The following is a 9,533-nucleotide window of genomic DNA, read 5'->3' as shown; positions in this document are numbered from 1 at the left end:
AAACCATATATGATCTATAGGTAACAAGATGCCCAAATGTACGTAGGATTAACGTGACGTCACCTGTCACCCGGCCCTCTAGCTGTCGTAACACTTCTGCTAGTGGTAAGGTGTTGGTAGTTTGGCCGGTGCGTGACGTCACGTGGGCGGTGAGAATGCCGTGCCGGGGGCGGGGCGTTGAGAATGCCGTGCCGGGGGCGGGGCGTTGAGAATGCCGTGCCGGGGGCGGGGAGAATGACGTGCGGGGGGCGGAGCTGGCAGTGCCGGCGCTCTGTGATGGCCGCGGCGGTATCGGGTGCAGTGAGAGTGTGAGGCGGACAGCAGCACAGGAGGAGCAAGGGGCGGCCCGGGGAGGGGAGCCTGTGGACGGGATACCCGCCCCCGGTAAGTACCGTGCTGCGGCGGGTTGCGGGGACGTGGCGCAGGGTGCGGGGGAGATGTGTGAGGCCTGCGGGGAGTGGAGGAGGAGAGGCTGATCTCTGGCCTGGGAGATAGTCACTGGAGCCTCTCGCACTCTCCTCTCACATCCTCTGTTTGCCCTCCCATCCCAGCTGTCTGTGTCCTCTGTCTGTCTCTCTGCCGCAGCTCGTACCTGCAATGTCTCTCTGTGCTGCAAACTAAGCGAGTCCTGACTCCCTTTCTGTGACTGTCATCCCTCAGTGATTATCTGCGGTCCTCTGCCTGTTACTAGTTCACTCGTATTTATCTCTCTGATTACAGGGTAGCTTCTGTCCTCTTATCTTTCTCCTCCTCACTGTGACTGTCTGTCTCTCTCCCCTCTTTTGTGCGCGCTGTGATGCTCTCTGGCCCTCTTGTGTGCGCTGTGACGCTCTCTGGCTCTCTTTTTGTGCGCGCTGTGACGCTCTCTGGCTCTCTTTTTGTGCGCGCTGTGACGCTCTCTGGCTCTTTTTGTGCGCGCTGTGACGCTCTGGCTCTCTTTTTGTGCACGCTGTGACGCTCTCTGGCTCTCTTTTTGTGCGCGCTGTGACGCTCTCTGGCTCTCTTTTTGTGTGCGCTGTGACGCCCTCTGGCTCTCTTTTATTGCGCGCAGTGACGCCCTCTGGCTCTCTTTTATTGCGCGCTGTGACGCCCTCTGGCTCTCTTTTTGTGCGTGCTGTGACGCTCTGGCTTTCTTTTTGTGCGGGCTGTGACGCGCTCTGGCCCTCTATTGTGCGCGCTCTGACCCTCTATTGTGCGCTCTCTGACGGGCTCTGGCCCTCTATTGTGCGCGCTCGGTGTCCCTCCCCCTTGTTTCTTCCTGTTACCAGTTGTCTCGTCTTTATTGCCCTCTTGTTACAGAGTAGCTTTTCTCCTCTTATATATGGGACTAGCTGTTTCCTCCTCTCATTGACTGGCGGTCTCCCCCTCCATCACTGCCCCCTTTTGCTCACTCTGTAAAGGTCTCCCCCCCTTTGTCCCTCGCTGTCATGCTCCTCCTTTGGCCCTCGCTGTCATGCTCCCCCTTTGGCCCTCGCTGTCATGCTCCCCCTTCTCCCCCCTTTGGCCCTCGCTGTCATGCTCCCCCTTCTCCCCCCTTTGGCCCTCGCTGTCATGCTCCCCCTTCTCCCCCCTTTGGCCCTCGCTGTCATGCTCCCCCTTTCCCCCTCGCTGTCATGCTACCTCTTCTCTACCCGTTGGCCCTCGCTGCGATGCTCCCTCTTCTCTCCCCGTTGGCCCTTGCTATGATGTGCTGCCTCTCCCTGTGCTCACGCTCTCTCCTTCTCTGGGTAGCGGTCTCTCCTTCTACTCTGTGTGACTAGCTGCTCTATGGTGGTGATTTGCTAATATCTGCAACAGGTTGTTGTGCAGTGATCCCACGTTAATGGCATACAAGTCAATACCAGTTAATGTGGGATCGGGGTGTAACAACTTATGCTGGAGTATAATGAATCCTGGTGAATGTCTGTTTGTAACGCTCACTTCTGCTCTTTCTGTGGCTGGATCTCTCTCGCTCTACTTGAGGACTGACTAACTCCAGTCCTCAAGGGCCACCAAAAGGTCAGGTTTTAAGGATATCCCGATTTTCAGCACTTGTGCTGAAGCTGGGATATCCTGACCTTTCGGTGGCTATTGAGGACGAGTTGTCCACCCCCTGCTCTAGTTGGTATCTGTTGATATGCTGTGAAGCGGTCTGCTCAAGATAACGTGCTATATTGCCCATTCACATGAATGAAAGTCAGCATGTTAACTGTGCATTATTGACTTCTCGCCATATTGGTTAAGGGTTGTACATAGCTTTCTCCCTCTTGCTTACTCTGCCTCTGTGGATTGCTTTTTCCTGTTCTCTTTGTCTTGGTGACCTAGCTTTTTCTCCTTCTCTTTACTGGGCCATTACTCTGTAAACTAAAGCATCAATCCTGCTCCTTTGACCTGATTCCTGACCCGCTTACTGTTTTCCTTACCTTTGTGCTTCCTGGATTTTAAAAGATGGCCCACATTCATCCAATTGGGAGCCCCGATGTCCTCTATAGCAGCTTCCTATTGGACCATGCAACCTCAAGATATGGTGGCGATTTTTGGTTTCCCTAACTATGGCAACTAAACCAGCAGGCATCTCGGGAACCTGGAAGGCCCCTGAACTTACAATTGAATGCTATAATCAGGTTTTTATTGTATCGTACAAAAAAATTTTTTTTTATTACAAATACTTAAAAATCACACGTATCCAAACAATGTCATTATTAAAAAATGCTTCAAAACAAAGCAGCTCTACCAGCCCCCTGCAGGTTATAGGTAGACGACCCACTACAATCTACATAATGCTGCACAGATCAATGGACTCAAAAGCTGGGATATCTCAACAGTGAGGGATATTTGTTCCTGGTAGACTGGTTATTTATATCCTATTTGAGCAGTGCGGTTTTGTTTATTAAAGAGTAGGGAGTAATGCATTAATTTTCATCTAAGTTGATGAAAATACATTAACGCTGCGTTGCCTTGCCTTTTCCCATATTCAGTAAGGTCGTCTGTGGCTAGCTGTCACTTTGGTTAGCTGTTTCCTTCTAAGGCCTTGCCCCCGCTGCCTGCTACAGCGTCCGCTGTGGCGGACGCTGCGCTCACGAGAGCCCTCCCCGCAATGGCGCCGGGCCCGCTGCGAGGGGGGCCGCAGCGCTCGCGCGAGAGCTACTCCTGCTCTCAATAGTATTGAGAGCATGCACTCGCGTCGAGCGGCTATCCACTCCCCCCGGTGGTTCAGCCAATGAGGGCGAACCTGCTGGGTGACGCCATGGCCGCGCCCCCGTCACTCCTCCGCCACGCCCCTCCCGGTCTCTGCTCCTGCAGTGAGCTGCAGACCGGGGAATCGCCGGAACGCGCAGCCAAAAGCGCGGCCGCGCATTAGAGCGCCGTGACCGGGGCCTTAGCCTTAGGCCAGGTCCACGCTGGCTACTGCAGCGCCCGCTGTGGCGGACGCTGCAGGGACAAGATCTCCCCACAATGGGGCCGGGCCCGCTGCGAGGGGGGGCCGCCGCGCTGCGCTGACAAACTCCTGCTCTCAAGAAAATTGAGAGCAGGAGTCGCGACGGAGCGCAAGGCCACGCCCCCGCAGTTCAGCCAATGAGGGCGACGCTGCCGGGTGACGTCACGGCCGTGCCCCCGTCCCTCCCCCCGTCTTTCCCCATGCAGCTCTCTGCAGACCGGGGGACTCGAATGCACGCGCTGCCTGCCTCGCAGACAGCAGGGCCGCAGCCTTACTCTTTGGCCAAGCTCATGGTTATGGCGCGGGTGCTCTCTTCCGTGCGTGCCCCGCGTGCACTCCTGTAGCCCCAGCGATGTGTGCGCTAGCTACAGTGGATGGGTCGCGGCAATCGGGGTGTCACGGGTGTGGCGAACACGTCACTGAGCTGGTTCGCCCTCATTGGCTGAAACCGCTCACGTGACGCCGACGTCACGCGACTGCAGCCCGAAATGTGGCGGTAAAATGTAGCAGCGTCGACGCGCACAGTGCCGCGGGCACTTGAGGAACTACCATAGGCAATCGGATAAGAGTACTTGCAGTGCGCGCACATAGCGACGCTGCCACCATGAGCTTGGCCTTACTCTACATTTCACTTTCTCTCCATCTTTAGTATGATTTTGTATTGTACTTTCTAACTTTTCCTGTGGAGCTTCCTGTCTGTTTTCCAATGTTTTTCATCCTCAACCATTGACGGTTGATTCCTATTGTGTGCTTTGCTTTAGTTTTCACCATAACACAGAGAGGCAATTGAATGATTAAAGCTTCTTTTATAATTGACAAGGCATCATGACCAGCTCTGTGGCACCAGACATGTTGTTTGCCAGAGCTTTTGATGTTAAACCTCCCTGTTTAGGTCTCATAAAACAGAGCACCTTTGTAGTGATTCCAAGTCTGCATTTAAAGTTTTGACAAACTTGTCTCCGGATTGCGTTTAGTTTACAGTTTTATTAGTGGACGTGGAGGTGGGCTGGTTTGTGGTGCTCAACCTCTGTTCTCAAGACCCCGCCTCCCCCACCGCGTTAGGCCTCGGTCCCGCTGCGCTCGTTGGCGCGGGCGGCCATGTCGCGAGTTCCCCACCAGCAGGGGAATCCTCGCGAGCCGGTCCCGGCCCCCCCTGGCGGCACAGAGCACTACACGCTGTGGCGCGTCAGCCGCTAGGGGACACAAGAAAATGGTGATGTCTAGCGTTGATGCGTCACGTGGTGTGGCTGTGAGCCAATGGGGAGGGGAGGCTTCGGAAGGAGGAGAGGCTTCGGGGAGCGGGGAGGAGTGTGGAGTGAAAGCGTGCGTGCCTGTCTGTGTGTGTATGTGTGCCTGAGTGCGTGAGTGCCTGCCTGTGTGTGTGTGTGTGTGTGTGTATGAGTGCGTGAGTGCCTGCCTGTGTGTGTGTGTGTGTTTAATACTTACCCTCAGCAGCTCCAGCCCGAGTCCGTGGAGGGAGGGAGGGGGGGGGGGGGAGAGTAGCGGGTCCCTCCGCTCAAGCCACGCCCCCCCTCCCTGTCAAACCTCCCACTCCCGCCCACCTCCCGCTCCGGCACCCGCTCCCTACAGACCGCATATCGTGGTCTGTGTATGTCAGTGCACCGCCTGTCTGCAGTGCGGGTGCGCTGACTCTGGGAGCGGGGCCTTAGCCTTATGTTTTCAGGATATCCCCACTTCAGGACCGATGGCCCAATCAGTGGCTCGGACAAAGGTTGAGCAGCTCTGCTGTAAGTTGTTACCTTTTAATGACCAACAAGAAAGTACTTCATAGATGAAATGATGGGGTACTAAACTTTTGTAGGATCTTTTTAGTACCGGAAGCCAGTTCCAGGATTGCAATTACTTAGGCTGAGGCTCCCGCTGCGATCGATGGCGCCGCGTGCGTGCGGGCCAGCATCCCCTTACCCCAAGTGTGCTGGGCCCCGCTGCCGCCTTCCGACAGGGCTGACTATGTGCTGTGATGCGTCAGCCCGTCGGTGCTGCAAGGTCCTGGTGGTTTGCCGCGCTGTTTGGAGCTACAGGAGGTGTGTGTGTGTGTGTGTGTGTGGACCGTATGGGGGGGGGCGGAGGGGGGGAGGAGCAGCACGGAGAGCGAGCAGCAGAGGGCATGTGTGGGGACTCGCTGCACTCTCTTGCAGTCCGGGAGACCCCCGCTGCAGCCCTCCGCTCAAACCACGCCCTCCCTCCTCAAACCACGCTCCCGCTCCCTACGGACTGCAGGTAGCGGTCAATTGCCTCAACGCGCCGCCTGCATGCAGTGCGGACGCGCTAACTGAGGCAGCGGGGCCTCGGCCTTAGCAATCACGTGGTCACATTGTGTCACTTGATGGAAATGAAAGGTCCTTCTCTTCTGTTGACATTGCACTCACCAGTCCTGGAGAGGGGTGAATCTGATCTCTCCTACAAATTGAGCAATCCTGCTATGATGTTGCTGCAACATCAACAGTGCACCGGTGTGCCAGCCCTTGGAGGGAATGTAAAGGTTCATAATCCTCTTATTCAAATGTACTCTGTATTCTTTGAGATACATGCTTGTCTGAAGAAGTGATTCTTGTCGCTATTTTTGTCCCGGCATTTCAACACCTATACATAATAATTTTATGGGTTAACAATTTTTCTTTTTTGCGGGGACTTTTTACACTTTTTTTTGTCTTTCTGGCCATTGAATGCCAAAGCAAGAATTTTCATTTCAAATAGCATTGTTGGAGCCAGATTTTTGGATTAGATCTACCTGTTTTTGCCAATTTGCTGCCATTGTTCTTGTTAAATTAAAAAAAAAATGTAACAAACGGCGATAGTAGGCGCGTGACGTCACGCGTCCCTGTACTTGAAGTAATCTGTGGCCTACGGGGTTGCCTGATGGGGGCGTGCCAGTGACGACACGAGCGGTTCACCCTCATTGGCTGAACCGCGCACGTGACCCGGCCGTAACGCGGGAAATTCAAACAAATTTGTCTCGCCACGCATCTGCCGCCTTGGCGCTCTCGTGCACGCGCTGTCTATGGACACGAGCATTTCCTTCCTGCCTTTTTTTGTTTTCGGCGCGAGCGACATGGCTTGCGCCGCAGCTCTTACTATGGCCGCAGCCTAAGGGTCTCTCACTACCAATACTTCACCAACTTATGTTTCATAGCAGAACAAGAATCCGTCCGTTATGAAACCAATAACGGATAATAATAGCATGTTCTTGTATAGCGCTGCTAGTTTTACGCAGCGCTTTACAGAGACATTTTGCAGGCACAGGTACCTGCCCCGTGTGGCTTACAATCTATGTTTTTTTGGTGCCTGAGGCAAAGGGTGATAAAGTGACTTGCCCAAGGTCACAAGGAGCCGCCACCAGGAATTGAACCAGGTCCCCCTGCTTCAAACTCAGTGCAAGTGAGTGTCTTTACTCACTGAGCCACTCCTTCTCCCTAATAGACACTGCATCCCTTTGCTGCCACAGGGGCCAGCAACGCATGTTGCTAACTCCAACCCTCTGGCTGCAAAGGGGTTAGGTATGTGAAAGACTGGACCAGTATCCTCACTGTGAGGGTCCCGTCCATAGCACTTTCCTAAAGTTTTGAAGCTGCAATGTTCGCTTTATTAAAAGTGCAGTAAAGTGACATGAATTACCAACCATCTGTTCAGTTCTTTGTTGATTTACAGTAAGACTTTTAATAAGTTTACAGCCTATACTGTCGCACAGCGGTGGGCAACTGCAGTCCTCAAGGGCCACCTACAGGTCAGGTTGGATAACCCTGCTTCAGCACAGGTGGCTGAGTCAGATTGAGCCACTGATTGAGCCACTTGGGCTGAAGCAGGGATATCCTGAAAAGCTGACCCGTAGGTGGCCCTTGAGGAATGGAGTTGCCCTCCTCTGCTGCAGCACATACTATAATCTATAGCAGAACAGCGGCTTAACTGACAGAGTTGTTTTGACTGTAGACCGATGACTATCCGTTATGAATAAAGAACATATGATGCAGTTAATTTCTAATAAACAATGGTCAATGACAAAATATTTCTCATTGCGCCTGTGCACAAGTAACAGTTTTCCTGGCCCGGTACAATACCTGTGGAAGGACTTTCACTCCACAGGCTTGTCTTGCCACATTATGATACTAATGTTTTGCTAATCATGCTACATAAATAATTGGGTGTAATAAAGTCATCCAAGCTCACTAGTTCTGATTTTGATCATTTAAACCCGTAACTCCCCTCTCAAAATCAATGTATCTTATATGAACCATTGGGAGCTCTCGATTGCCGACATATGTAACTGTCTTTACTTTTGCCAGCACAAAACAAAGATAAGTGCAATATCATCACTTTCTCTTGGCGGACCCCAGTGGCCATTCTTGTTTCCCCCGGACACAAATTCTTGTAGAGTAATTTCAAAAATAAATATTTTGGAGACCGATGGGTCCTCTTAGGTTGGTGTGCCGACGTAAAGGGGGAAAAAAATATAGATAAGAATAATTCAAATCTCTGCTCTGAAAGCCCAATGTAGAAAAATAAGTAATATAAAAATCCAAATGTCTGCACCATGGACTGTAGCACCCTGAGAGGTTCCTGCTGTGTATGTTGCCTGGGTACTGAGTACACTACAGTACCCAGGCACATAAGGTTCCAAAGGGTGTGGGGGGGTAGGGTGGTGTGTGTTTAAAACAAACCACAGCAAAGGACCACAAGCAGCAGGGATAGCTGTTTAAATCAATACCATTTTCTTCTGAATCATGGAGGTCTTCTGTTTTTGTGCTACACTGCAGCAATTACGCCATTAGATTTTTAAGGCTAACCCCATGTGTCCTTTGGATTTAATATATTGCTGTGCGTATGTATTTATTATGTAATGATGAACACGTCTACACCATGCTCTGTATTTAACAGCTTTGTTACTGGCTTTTGTAAAGATTATTAAGTTGAATTTTTATACAAAGAATATCCGAATCAATTGCGATGTCATCTTACATGGAGTAGTTTGACTTGGTGTTCGTTGAAAATAATGCGGCCGGCATACGTTTTTAGGGTTCCATGTTTAATTGGGTAAGGAGTGACACACTGTGCTCATTTGCATGTCATTACCCAGAATCCCTGGCTGCAGTGGAAGCACTGTTTGCTAAGAGATAATGGGGAAAGACAGGGTTGCAGACCAGTCTGCGACATGGAAATGCACCACAAGTGGTATTTTTATTTACTGTACAATATATGAATAATCTCCAAGTTGTGCATACATTTATTACCGAGACCCCATTCCTGCTCTCCTCCTTGGTGCACCACCCCCCCCCCCCCACTCCTCACCTTGCGCGGCATCAAATTATGCCGCAGGGTCGTGTTACGTCACGTGACCCGCCGCGTTGCCATGTTAACGTGTCCTGGAGCCGGTTGAACCTCGGTAAGTAGAGGTTGCAGAGTCCTCGCGCGGTCCCCCGGCATTTAATTTAAATGCCTAGGGGGAGAGCGCGGGACCTCTGCAACTGCCCGCGCCCCCCAGTTTGCGTATCGCTGACCTAGACGTCACAAAACACTCCAAAGCGCTAACTCCCCTCAGGCATGTAAAAAGATGAAAAAAGACACAGTGCAAATATGCAATAAAACATTAATTATGTGATGAATCTAGTGAGTGCCCATTCACGTGGTGGAAATGAAGTTCGAGCGTTTTCAGATAATAATCATGTCTGGATCAGTGGTGGATGGAACAGGAACTCTCCAGATCATACAACAAAAAGAAGAGGTAGAATAGTGTAACACAATTTTATAATTAAAACTTAAATGAGCAGAGAGCCCATTCAACTCGCATGCTCCGGGTAATCACAAGCGTTTAGAACACTGTGTCTGACTGTGTCAGCGTCCTGCTAGTGCTCAGCTGATTCCAGTCTTCCTTGTGCGTCTCCCGGGTTCACCGGCGGATGACCTCACAATGACGTGTCAGCCAATAGGAGACTCCGCTTCTCTGCTTCTTTGATGCAGGCAGCGCTTATAATACTTGCAAATCTCAGGGACCACCCTACACGTTTCGTTCAGGTCACTGAACTTCCTCAGGGGTGCAATGATAGTCTTTAGGGCACAGATACCATATAAATAGTCCCAAATGTCGACGTCATGGCGTAAA

At 51.7% G+C, this 9,533-nt stretch overlaps 1 protein-coding gene across 3 annotated transcripts in view; it reads left to right on the top strand.

Moving 5' to 3' along the window:
- The first annotated feature begins 230 nt into the window (after positions 1-230).
- The window catches only part of WWP1 (WW domain containing E3 ubiquitin protein ligase 1), a 133,332-nt gene continuing 124,029 nt past the window's right edge, over positions 231-9,533 (top strand). For 2 of the 3 annotated variants that reach the window (XM_075582981.1, XM_075582976.1), the window contains exon 1: positions 231-384. The gene's annotated coding sequence lies outside the window, so the exon portion shown is untranslated. Of the gene's footprint in view, positions 385-2,582; positions 2,604-9,533 lie in introns of those variants that run through there. The other variant, XM_075582978.1, reaches the window with a different exon arrangement.

Source organism: Ascaphus truei, chromosome 2, assembly GCF_040206685.1.
Source record: "Ascaphus truei isolate aAscTru1 chromosome 2, aAscTru1.hap1, whole genome shotgun sequence".
Lineage (NCBI taxonomy): Eukaryota > Metazoa > Chordata > Amphibia > Anura > Ascaphidae > Ascaphus > Ascaphus truei.
Note: the sequence above shows the minus strand (reverse complement) of the source record. Positions and strands in the feature narration are given on the sequence as shown.